The sequence below is a fragment of the Elephas maximus genome, chromosome 23 (assembly GCF_024166365.1).
Source record: "Elephas maximus indicus isolate mEleMax1 chromosome 23, mEleMax1 primary haplotype, whole genome shotgun sequence".
Classification (NCBI taxonomy): domain Eukaryota; kingdom Metazoa; phylum Chordata; class Mammalia; order Proboscidea; family Elephantidae; genus Elephas; species Elephas maximus.
The window spans coordinates 69,769,657-69,782,763 of NC_064841.1; positions in this window are offsets into that span (position 1 = coordinate 69,769,657).

Sequence of the window (13,107 nt, forward strand, 5' to 3'; positions counted from 1 at the left end):
CCCTTGATTTATCTGTAAAATCTCTAATTAAAGTACCTCACATTTGGACCAAAGAGCACTAAGGACCATCCCAGCTGTCTGCCTGTAGCTCTGCTCTTCTGGTTGACCACTCGGAAACCATCGATGCCTGAGGTAAGGCACTGCTGTTATGTGCCCAGTCAGCAGATCCTGAAGGTTGCAGAACTAGCTAGCGACACTGCTGAGGGAGCTATTATTTGTTACAATTTTACCTTCTGTTTGTATGTTTCCTTGTTCAGCTCCTCTCACCAGAACTGTGCTTTGATCTTAAAAGACTCCAGACTATTGACATGTCTTTCTATGAGTGTTTTGCCTTAGGATTCACATAACAACCTGATTCACTGAGATTGTAGGGGTTCTCGTGTACACTAGTCTACCTGTCAGAGATCTGCACGTTAGGATGACCCATCTTAAAACACACATGAAAACTGGAAACTCTCCTCCTGATTCTTCTTTGCCCTCCAACTTGTGTTCCCTTCATAACCTAAAAAAAATAAAAAAGTGTAGACCTGGTTCCACTTCTTTTCCTCATGTTCTTTCCTCAGACCTTTGGCTGGTTCCTCCTCATCATGTTGTGGTCTGCTCAAATGACACCACTTCACAGAGGCATTAAAGGTCACTCTATTTGGATATCTCCCAGCTCCCAGTCAGTCATTCCATTATTCCTTTCATTGCAGTAAACTACCTTCAATTATCCCCCACGTGTTTGTTCAGTTTGTCGTACTAAGCAGCATCATGATAAATGGTGAAAAAATTAAAGTCATCAAGGATTTCATTTTACTTGGATCCACAATCAACATCCATGGAAGCAGCAGTCAAGAAATCAAAAGATGCATTGCATTGGGCAAATCTGATACAAAACACCTCTTTAAAGTGTTGAAAAGCAAAGAGGTCACCTTGAAGACTAAGGTGTGCCTGCCCCAAGCCATGGTGTATTCAATTGCCTCATATGCGTGTGAAAGCTGGATGATGAATAAGGAAGGCTGAAGAAGAATCGAGGCCTTTGAATTGTGGTGTTGGCGAAGAATGTTGAATATACCATCAAGTGCCAAAAGAATGAACAATCTATCTTAGAAGAAGTACAACCAGAATCCTCCTTAGAAGCAAGGATGACAGGACTAAGCCTCACATACTTTGGACATGTTATTGGCAGGGATCAGTCCCTGTAGAAAGACGTCATGCTTAGTAAAGTAGAGGGTCAGAGAAAAAGAGGAAGACCCTCAAAGAGATGGATTGACACAGTGGCTGCAACAATGGGCTCAACATAGCAACTATTGTGCGAATGGTGGAGGACCTGGCAGTGTTTTGTTCTGTTGCACATAGAATCGCTGTGAGTTGGAACCAACTCCACTGCACCTAACAACAACAGGAAACCCAGAACACAAGAATGAACAAGAGTCACGTAATGGTGAGTCAGGCAAATAAAACGAAATAATAACTTAGTATTTCTGGTAAATTATTACAATTTCTAACCTCAAAAATGGCTAAGATGATGAAATATTTTTTAAATATCAAGAATAAATTTATTGATTTTATAAACCAGAAAGTAATAGGACATTTATTATGGGATGGGGGAAAAGCTTTATAATCCTTTCAGATAATGTTAGATATGGGCACATACGCCTTCCAAGAACCATCTAGGTCAGAATGACACATGGCAAGCCAGTGGGACCCTGAATCTGAGCCAAGATGGCTGTGCATAAGGGTTTCTGGAATTCTGATGTAGGATTAGAGACAAATTCGAGGGAAGCATAAGTAAAATAATAACGGTGTTTAGCATCTGAGTTGGCATCATAAAATGGAATAAGTATTGGTGTATATGGCTTTTATGCACAGAGAATACATCTGCAGACATGATTCAGGCTAATCACATTAGCAAATGAATACACTGAGTATGAGAGGAACTAGCCCATGTTGGGAGGTTGCTTCAGGAGTCATACATGTTTGTGTTTGTATTTATTTATTTATTATGGAACTTGACCTTACTCACTAATTAGCACCTAGTAGCAGTTTCAATTGGGGCTATATGCAGATCATTTCCAGGAAGTAATTTTAAAAGTATTAATTAAGCTTCAAGAGACAGACTCTCAAAAAATGCAAATGAATACATTTTTTAAAATTCTCTGTATTCACTTGGCCACCTGCCTTCTTGTTTTGCCACCCATTTTCACAGCCCTGACATACAGCAGTGCATATATTAACATAAAAAAGCATGTCTGTGACTCTGACCTAGTGTGTATTTTTTTCTCCTGTAAAATATACTTTTTCTTTTTGGTTCCAGTGATTATACCTTTTTTTTTTCCCCCCAAACTTGGTGTTTCTTTTTAAATGTAAGGTTTATTTTCACAGTTCTGATTGCCAGAGGAAGAGGAACAAGAGTGCCACACATTAGACATTCAAATCCAGACGTTATGCAATCACGACGACAAGGATTAATAAAGATTAATTTGCTTCCCACTTAAGAAGCCCTAGCACTTCAGCGATGCCATTGCTGGGCTTGTGAGGAAAAGAATAATTATTATCGGCTTTTGTAATGCACCTTTCTGTTGTAGAGCATTTTGCTGGCCATGTTTGGCAGCTTGATTTTATCAAAGTATTCTGCAGCTACTATTTTCCAAAAAGCTACAAGTAGATAATAGGATTTATGAAGCAGAGATTTACATGTATCTTTGAACAATTGTCAGCTGTCTTCAAATAGCCACTTTGCTGGCTTTACTTTTTTTTATATATATGTGTATATTATTATTCATAGTTTAAAATGAAGCATGCCATTTATTTAAAAAAAAACACTTCATTATCCAATTTTAGATTTTATTTTCATTGTTAATTTTATCACATAAGTTGTCTTCACAGAGCTAGATCAATTTTCTTCTTATTTATCAAATAATCACTTATAAAAACAATCTTTCCTGTTCTCACCCCTTACTCCCAAAGCGACCATTTGAATGAACTACCCAAATCAACCAAGTGTTTTGATAGGGCAAACACGAGGTGAACTCCTTCGAGTTTCTTAATGTAACCAAACCAAAGCCACTGCTGTCGAGCCCATTGCTACTCATAGCGACACTATAGGACATAGTAGAAGTGCCCCATGGGCCTTCCAAGGCTGTAATCTTTACAGAAGCAGACTGCCACATCTTTCTCCCTTGGAGTGCCTGGTGGGTTCAAACCGCCAGTCTTTCAGTTAGCAGCCAAGCGCTTTAACCACTGCGCTACCAAGGCTCCCTCCTTAATGTAAAGAGAGTGTTTAATAATGTAAGCAAACAAGAAATCATAAGAATGTCATCAGATACTAATTTTCTATGACTTCTCCTGAAAGATGGAGTTCAGTCCAGCACATATTGGTTGAGGCTCTGTGACACACACTTGGCCTATGAGCAAAAGACCCATTATCCAGCATTTCATTACATTCCAAATGATATGTTTCCTTTGCCATTTTCAGGCATAGGTATTTATGGGGTGTTGTCACAGCGTCAGTATCATCATTCTCTTCCTTCACACGTTTTATACTGGATCTCGTTAATTTTCTCACATTTATTTAAGCTTGATTTAGAGTGTTGTCAGAGGTTTAGAATTACTTTTTTTTATTTTTAATTTTTTTTTTTTTTACGGAATTATTTTCATCTTAAAGAAACAAATAACAAACAGTAAATAGGCAGTGAGTATCTTCTGTGTACCAGGAACTAAGGATGTTAGAGTGAACAAGAGAGATGTGGAAAATCCCTATTATTAAGCAATGGAAAATGGAGGTGGGGAGCCCAGTCTCTAGGGTCTGACCATTGGCTATCAAAAGTCACCTCTGCCATTTGCAATCTATGTGCCTTGGCAAGCCACTTGACTTCTCTGTTTTGGTTTTTATATCTCTAAAATGTTGATTATGACAGTGATAATCATAATACCTCCACTACAGCAATGTTGTCAGGAATAATAACGTTGATATATTTAAAACTCTTAGAAGAGTCTGGCATATGTTAGCATTTATTATTTTCAAAAGGCAGGGAGTTTTGGTAACATGGAAATTCTCTTTAACATGGGGGGTGGGTCTTTTTATTGTGTTGATCACTATATTTTTCCAGACTAGATCCTGAATCGGAAACACTGGTTGGTACAGTGGTTAAGTGCTATGGCTGCTAACCAAAGGGTCAGCAGTTCGAATCCGCCAGGCACTCCTTGGAAATTCTATGGGGCAGTTCTACTCTGTCCTGTAGGGTCGCTAGCAGTCAGAATCAACTCGACGGCACTGGGTTACTGGTTTAGATCCTGAATCTTCTAGGGTGTAATGATAGGGAGAAGCAAGAGAGAGAGTTCATCTTGAAAAAAAGTTAATTCAGACACATGACAATGAACTTGGAGGGAGAGAGTCGAGAGGAAAAAAAAAATAGAGATATTTGTATTGGGTGTACACGTTTAGGAACAGTGCTTGGCAAAGAAGAGGTTTGGGGGCATTTTTAAGATGTGTAAGATTTGGAGAGAAAAGAAGGGATATGTTAATAAAGTTTGCCATGGGATGTAATTTGAATTCTCTACAGTGTTTTGACTTGCAAAAGTAGAGATATCTGTTCCTCTTTAATTACTCTTGATTGCTGGACACTGGATGAGGGTGAGGAAGCCCTAGTTTTTTGTTTGTGTGTTTGCTTGCTTGCTTGTCTGTTCTTAAGCTGCATATCAGTGAGCAGACTGGGAATTCAATGAGATACCACAGTAGGGTACCAAGAACCACAGCAGGAAACTTAAAAATTGGAAATCGAATGCTCTTCAACCAAAGGCCATTTATGTATTCAAAAGCTTGCCTAGGGTTTGCTCTGTCTATTAGAGGCTATGGGACAAATAATCTATGAAATGAATTTGCATAGCTGATGTCCCTTAAAAGCAAGCTTGTGTGATCAGCATCTAAAAACCAAAGAATGCAGTGCCATCAAGTTGATTCTGACTCATAGCGACCCTTTAAGACAGAGTAGAACTGCCCCATAGGGTTTCCAAGGCTGTAATCTTTATGATAGCAGACTGACACATCTTTCTCCCTTAAGTGGCTGGTGGGTTCAAACCACCAGCCCTTCAGTTAGCAGCCAAGTGCTTAACCACTTTGCCATGACGGCTCCTTGTTGCTAATATTAATCCTTAGTAATTAACCCTAATATACTAATATTATTGTGGGAGCTACCTTTTCTTTGCAAGGATTCTTCCAAATGGTCCATCCACTTAACCTGCAGACCCTCTTACATATACTCAATACAAATCTCTCATGTCCACCTTATAATTTTCTTTTACATATGCCCGCACAATGAATCTATCCTTAATTGTCCATTTCCTCTGATGAAGTCTGTGGTAGCCATGAGAATTGCTTCATAGACCTCCAACAGCAGGGAACATAATTGACCAAGGGCCCTTCCTGCTGGACTTTGAAACCCATCAAGGCATTTGTACTGAGGCCACATCTCCCATGAGCTGCTCCCACCCATTGACTGGATGGAGCAAAGGCACTGAGGCACACCCATTTCTGAGAGACAGAGGACTCCTCTGACAGCTGACTTTAGCTCAAGGACTTCATGATGGTCTTGATGAAACATCTTTAAACAGCACATAGCCCACCTTCCCTCCCCCTCTCCTTCATTCAGGTCAGACTATATCCTGGTCTGATGGCTCATCAGGCATTACTGGACTCATTCCCTTTTTTGTTGCCACAGACATTTTCCCTGATATAAAATCGTTACTCATTTATTGCTCTTTTGGCATCTGTTTCTTGGGGCAGCCACACTGACGCAGCCATTGCATATCTGTATGGCAGGAAATGGGCATATTACCCAAGATTTTTCACGTCCCTCACCTGAGTCTGGCTCCGTTAGAGTTGCAGTGATTATTACTATCTCTTGCTTCTCCATCACCAGTTACTTCTCAGTGTGTCTTCCACCTGGGAAATAAGTTTTATGGAGTCTTTGAAAGAGCTCAGGAATAGTTTCTTAAATGTTCTGTGTGAAGCTTTAAAAAACAACAAAAAGAAACCAGGAAACATGCACGTACTGTAGCCTAGGCCTAGGCCAACTCGATGGCACTGCATTCTTTGGTTTTTAGATGCTGATCACACAAGCTTGCTTTTAACGGACATCAGCTATGCAAATTCATTTCATAGATTATTTGTCCCATAGCCTTTATTAACTAACACAGCATGACATATGCATATGTATTCTAATTTATCCCATGTTTCTGAACTTCCTTTAAAGCTTTTTTGTTCAGTGGTGGATAAGTAATTATTTCGGAGCAATGGATTAATTTATTAATATCCAATACTGCATTCCTTGTAATATTCATTGCCATTCACCTAATTGATCTTGATATTTCTTCAAGGGGAAAAACTAAAAGAGAAAAAAAAGTGCATATCCCATAATCATTTTAGGACATATGATAAACATAACTAACATAATGGGTCGAGAAGCTCATTCTTGTTTTTTTTTTTTTTCTTCATCAAATACTGGCTGGCCTCTTGGCCCCTAGACCTTCTGTTGGCCCAAGACAGGAACCATACCTAAAGCCAACTCTTCAGACATGGATTGGACTGGACAATAGGTTAGAGAAGGATGGTGGTGAGGAGTGAGCTTCTTGGATCAGGTGGACACTTGAGACTATGTTGGCTTCTCCTTCCTGGAGGGGAGATGAAAGGGTGGAGGGGGTTAGAAGCTGGCGAAATGAACAGGAAAAGAGAGAGTGGAAGGAGGGAGCAGGCTGTCTAATTAGGGGGAGAATAATCGGGAGTAAGTAGCAAGGTGTATATAAGTTTTTGCGTGAGAAACTGACTTGATTTGTAAACTTGCACTTAAAGCACAATAAAAATAAATAAAAAAAAAATACTGGCTGGCCTATCTTTAAAATAGGACCACTTCTTAAAATCTGTAACATTCCTTTCTGATCCCAACCATCCTGTCTCTCCCTCTACAGTTCTGTCTTGTTTTGCTGCTTCTAGACCAAAAAAACCAAACCCGTTGCCGAATCACAGCGACCCTATAGGACAGAGTAGAAATGCCCCATAGAGTTTCCAAGGAGCGCCTGGTGGATTCAAACTGCTGACCTTTTAGTTAGCAGACGTAGCTCTTAACCGCTACACCACTAGGGTTTCGCTGCTTCTAGGCTTCCTTTAATAATCTGGTCTCCGTACAGGAGCCAAAATAAGCCTGGAAATGTAAGTCACACCTAGATTGAGGCCTCTGTGTTAGCTTTCTACCTTACTTCGAATGAATCTGAAGCCTATATCAGGATATCTTGGGCTCCCTATGATTTGGGTACTGCTACTGATCTCCTCTGGTCTTACTTTCGACTACTATTCTTCCCTTGCTCACTCTGTTCCAGATACACAGACCTCTTTGTTGTTTATTGATCATTTTGAGTTTATTCCTACCTCAGGGAAGTGCATATGCTTGTACTTCTTGGGATGTAGTTCCCTACATATCTATATGGTCTTTCATCCTTGCGTCTTTCAGATTTCTGCTCAAATATAGTTTTATCAAAGGGGTTTCCCTGAACCACCAAATCTAAGTTGTATGTCCCTTCAGGCCCAATCCCCTTATTCTGATTTTTTTTTTAGTTGTTTCACTCCCTTACAATATATATATTTTTATATTACTCCCCCCGACAACACCCTAAGGCTAATTTTATTTTATTTCTTGATCTAACCACAGTGCCCAGAATAGGCATTAGACTTACTGAGTGTTGAATGAATAGTTCTTGAATAAGTGATTACCTGAATGAAAATATATCAGTAAATTCTGAATCTATGACTTGAAAATGTTTGATTTGTTGGGTGTTAGAATCAGTGTCTGCTAGTATCATTTTTAGACTGAGATAAACCTAGCAATTAGTAGAATTTAACCAACCACAAGACTTGAATCCCAGTAATTACATATAACTAATGCAGTAAACTTTAGCTCTAATAATTCTAATTTGAAATATAGTCTTATAAGAAATGTTTAAGGAATTGAATGGACAGGACTAGACACTTGCCTTTTAAGTTTATGCTACCATATGTTAGGGTTGCTATGAATCAGAATTGACTTGGTGGCAGTGGGTATGTGTTAGGGTTATTTTATTCATTCATATTTTTAGTTGTAGAATTTTTTGATTATTCAATCCGTAAGTCATAAGAACTGAGCTGTAAAACCAAGACTATCACTTCCTCTGTACTTTAAATGGCATAATTTTAATTATATTTATCATAGTAGATAATCTGTTTATCTCAGCTTTTTCAAGGCCAATGTGAAATCCATTTGGGATGCTCATGAGTACAACATTGTTGAGATTCAACAAAGACTCACTGTGATTTTACCAAAATTAGGTCATAGTGATAACAACTCTGACTCTTTACTTGATTTAAAGTCATATTTTCTCCCTCCCCCACTAATTTTTTTTTTTTTTTCCACTAGGACTTACTTCAATCACTCCTCTGGTTCAGGGAAAGGGGTGTGGCTGCTTCAACTGTCTCTCCCATTTCTCATTTCTCTAATCCCTAACTTTGGCTTCAGACCATTATGGGTGTTAGAGCTTGGGGAGGACAAGGGCACTAGGGGAATAAGAAGTTCTTTCTTGGTAGTATCGTGAGTGGGCTTTATGGGCGCCGGATCTAGGGACAACCAAAACCAAGCCGGTTGTGGTCAAGTCGATGCCAACTCATAGGGACATAGGGTTTCTAAGGAGTAGCTGGTGGATTCCAACTGCAGAGCTTTTGCTTAGCAGCTGAGATCTTAACCACTGTGCTAGCTAGCAGTGGTTCAGGCTGACTCTTTCTCTCATAGGTGTCTCTGTGGATTTTCTGGAGATCCTCATTGTTATGGACTTCTCTTATACAATTTCCTTGATTTAGGAGTTTGCCACTCGGTTCCCGGTGGTGGTTCGACACCCTTCCCCTGTCCCTGTGAATCCAGCCTCAATCTCCAGCTTCTTCCTGTTCCTTCCTGTTCCTCTCCCTCCCTCCATGGCTCTGTTACTCTGTTAGACAGGACATTAGGTAGCCACATACCATTTTGCTTTCTTAGGGCACCTTCTTCTCATTCTTGGTTTATTCTTTACTGTGAAAAATAGTAGGCGTGAACTCCAATCTTGTACTCCAATATCTTACTCGTATACAGTAAAGCTCCTGGTTCCTCTTCCAAATCAATTGTTCAGATGACTTTCACTGTCTTGATTTCTTTGATAGCAATTGTGGCACAGAGGTTAAGAGGTCTCCAAATAGCCATGTTAAAAGCTTTCTTCTCCGTAGGGAGTAGGATTCATAGCAAAGAACTGTAAAAACATTGTGTCTCCTCAAAACCTTTTCTTCTATCCATATTATGGCATTTTTATATCCTTTACTGGGAACCCTGGTGGTGTAGTGGTTAAGTGCTACAGCTGCTAACCAAGAGGTTCGCCAGTTGGAATCCGCCAGGCGCTCCTTAGAAACTCTATGAGGCAGTTCTACTCTGTCCCGTAGGGTCTATACGAGTTGGAATCGACTCGACGGCAGTGGGTTTTTTTTTTTTTTTTTTAATCAGACTGAGCAGACCGAACGTTATGGAACTGGTTCTCTGATATTTCCATTGTAAATTCTGTATTTTGTCCATCGTTTTTCTTAATTTTGTAGCTTCATGAGTAATATATTCCCTTCATAGAAATACCATTTAAAAAATTATTTAAAAAATTATTTTTTTTATTGTGGTAAAGATACAGGTAACAAAATATTCTACATTTCAAGAATTTTACATATTGATTTCATGTTTAAAGACTGATTTTTTTTTTTTTTTTTTTGGCTTACATGTGAGCACACATAACCCTGACTCATGTTTTACAGAGTCTCGTGCTTTCTGGAATTAAACAAATACTCATTGAGTAACTTCTCTGTACTAGGCTATATAATATTTTAAATACGAATTTAAAGGACAGAATTATATAAGTTATACATTATAACATATTCTTATATAAGTGTGGTTATATATTTTATGTCTAAAATAACCATATAAATTATTTTAATAAAAATGCATCTACTCTACTCCTACATCTATTTTGCATCCTATCAAATAATTTTCAGATTTAGAAAATATTCAGGATAAAAGCCTTTTGATACAGGTATGAAAATATGTCAAAGTACTCACATAATTATGTTCCTCTTCAAAATGCAATTTTCATTTTGTACTGTAGAATATGTAGTTGTTTGGCTTTTTTTCCCTGAAAATATTTCTTTCAATTCATCTAGTTTATTCCATTGAAAAATTAATAACCAATATTTTTAGTTTTTTTGTTTGTTTTTTAGCTTTTAATGGAAGCTCCCTTGTTATCTCATTTTTTCTGGTTATGTGGTTATCTTCAAAGGAACTCCACCATCAACCATTCCTTAAGATTTGGGGGTTGTGTTTGATGAAATGTTATTTTACCCCTACATGTTAGGTTATCTGAAAAAAATATATATATATATATTTTTTTTATCTGAAGTTACCCATTATTCTCTCTACTTTAAACTATGCTAATGGCTCCTGCTTTCAAACCCTGAGCTTATATTTCACTGAGAACAAGAGCTTACGAGTATTTTTCTCACTTTCTATTGTCATCCCGTTCAGTCACACCCTCAGGATATTTTAATAAATATTTGGGAATATCCTAAATGGAATCCTTATCCATCTCTCTTTGCCCCCGTACATCCCTAATCCTAGATCTATGATATTCTTTCTAAGTCCTTCTTTTAATGTCACTCCAGTCCCCTCAAACATGTACATCCACGTATCCTCACCCTTCAATGGCCATTTCAATCTTGGAGCCCTGATAAAAGAGAGGCGTTGAAAAGTTTTGCGGTTCTGATCACCCCATTGCTGTTGCCAAAATGGTTCTCTGAATTTATTTGTTTGATATGCTGGCTTCCAAGTATGAATTTAGTTAAACCACGTATTTTCTCAATACCAGTTCCTGTAGGGGAAAATTAATCTAAACAATACTGGTTTCTGAAATGAAGTCCGTAGTCATTATTTAATACTGTCCACAATTAGTCTCCAACGATCTCTTCCTCCTCCTTTCAAATTATTACTAAGCAAAACAGACTACTAACATCTTATAATAAAACATAAAATATGCAATCACACCACACGGCTATTTCTCACACCAGTACCCCCAGAAATATATTCTATGTTCTTCTTTGTTTAATTCTTATATATTAATAGCACTATTTAAATTCTGCTTCCCTGACCACTCAAGCATTCAGTAAACACCCCTAATAATGAAATCTGAAGCTTATTATTATTTCCAGGAGCCCTGGTAGTGCAGTGGTTAAGCACTCAGCTATTAACTAAAAGGAGAGCAATATGTGGCAGTCTGTTTCCACAAAGATTTATAGCCTTGGAAACTGTATGCGGCAGTTCTACCCTGTCCTATACGATCCCGCGAAGTCAGAAACAATTCAACAGAAGTGGGTTTTATGATTATTGCTACTATTTATTTATCATTTAATATAGCCATGGCTATTTTATAATGTATTGCTATTTAGCATATATGGTTAAAACTGTGAGAACCGGAACTTGACAGAACTGCCTTGTTTTTCAGGTCTCACAAGATTTCCACCTTTGACAGGGTGTAATCTTACCACTTTTCTATCACTCATTTTAGTGGAAAATGTCTGAGTTTTCTTTCTGTGACAGGTTTCCACCTTACACAGGTTCTGACTTCCACGAGTTTTACATTCAGCGTATGAAGACAATTTTCAAGTCTCACTGTGGAGCGATACAACATTTGTACCCTTGTTGTTCGTCACATCACCTTTAACTAAGTGGGGAAAAGATGGATGACTGTGATTCATTATGATGAATGTTTCAGAATCAAAGGGGGAAGGGGCAAAAAACAAAACAAAGCCTTCAGTGACGCAATGTTGATTTTAACTAGATGTATTGCTGAGAATAAATTTAATCAAACTCTAAGCCTTGAAAAAAAAATTTACTATAATACTTTGATAAAGCAAGAAATACAGCTTACTTAAGTATTTTTTAAATTTTATGTTCACCTCAGAGGAGTTTTTCTGGGGGCCCCTTGAATGGGATACATTCTCCGCAGTGAGCTTTTAAAGCATTTTGTGTATAAAGCTACCACAAAACTTACCACTCTACATTAAAATGTACTTGTTTACTAGACCTTGAACTCCTTGAGAAAAGAAACGTGGCTTTTTTTACATAATATCTCTCCAGCACCTGATGTAGTACTGGGAGGGCATGTGGTATATAAGTATTTGCTATATAAATGAATATACCATAAATTAAACCAGCGTTTTCAACTAATATTTTTGTGTCAACATACTACCAATTATAATGTGTATTCATTTGCAAAGAATAAAATAAATCATCAATGAAAACCTAATCTTCCCAGTTTCTGTTTATGTAACACAATTTCACATGCTTCTCTATACTATATCATGTTATATAATCATTGTGACAATGAATGATTTTAGCAAATGTTTACTTAAGAATCATATGCATTAATTTGAATTATTATAATTTGATAGTTTTTGTTGTTGTCGGGTGCCTTCAAGTTAGTTCTGACTTAAAACGACCCTACGTACAACAGAAAGAAATACTGCCCTGTCCTGCGCCATCCTCACAATCCTTGCAATATTTGAGCCTATTGTTTCAGCCACTGTGTCAGTCCACCTGCTTCAGGGTCTTCCTGTTCTTTGCTGACCCTCTAGTTCACCAAGCATGACGTCTTTCTCCAGGGCCTGGTCTTTCCTGATAACATGTACAAAGTACATGAGATGAAGTCTCGCTATCCCCACTTCTAAGGAGCAATCTGGCTGTATTTCTTCTGGCAGTCCATGGTATATTCAATATTCTTTGCCAACGGCACAATTCAAAGGCATCAATTCTTTGATCTTCCTTATTCATTGTCCAGCTTTCACATGTGTATGAGGCGATTGAAAATACCCTGGCTTGGGTCAGGCACACCTTAGTCCTCAAGGTGACATCTTTGCTTTTCAACCCTTTAAAGAGGTCCTTTGCAGCAGATTTGCCCAATGCAATACGTTGTTTGATTTCTTTCTTTCTTTTTTTTTAAATCATTTTTTGCCTCATGGAGCACAAAGTACTACATTGAATATACACC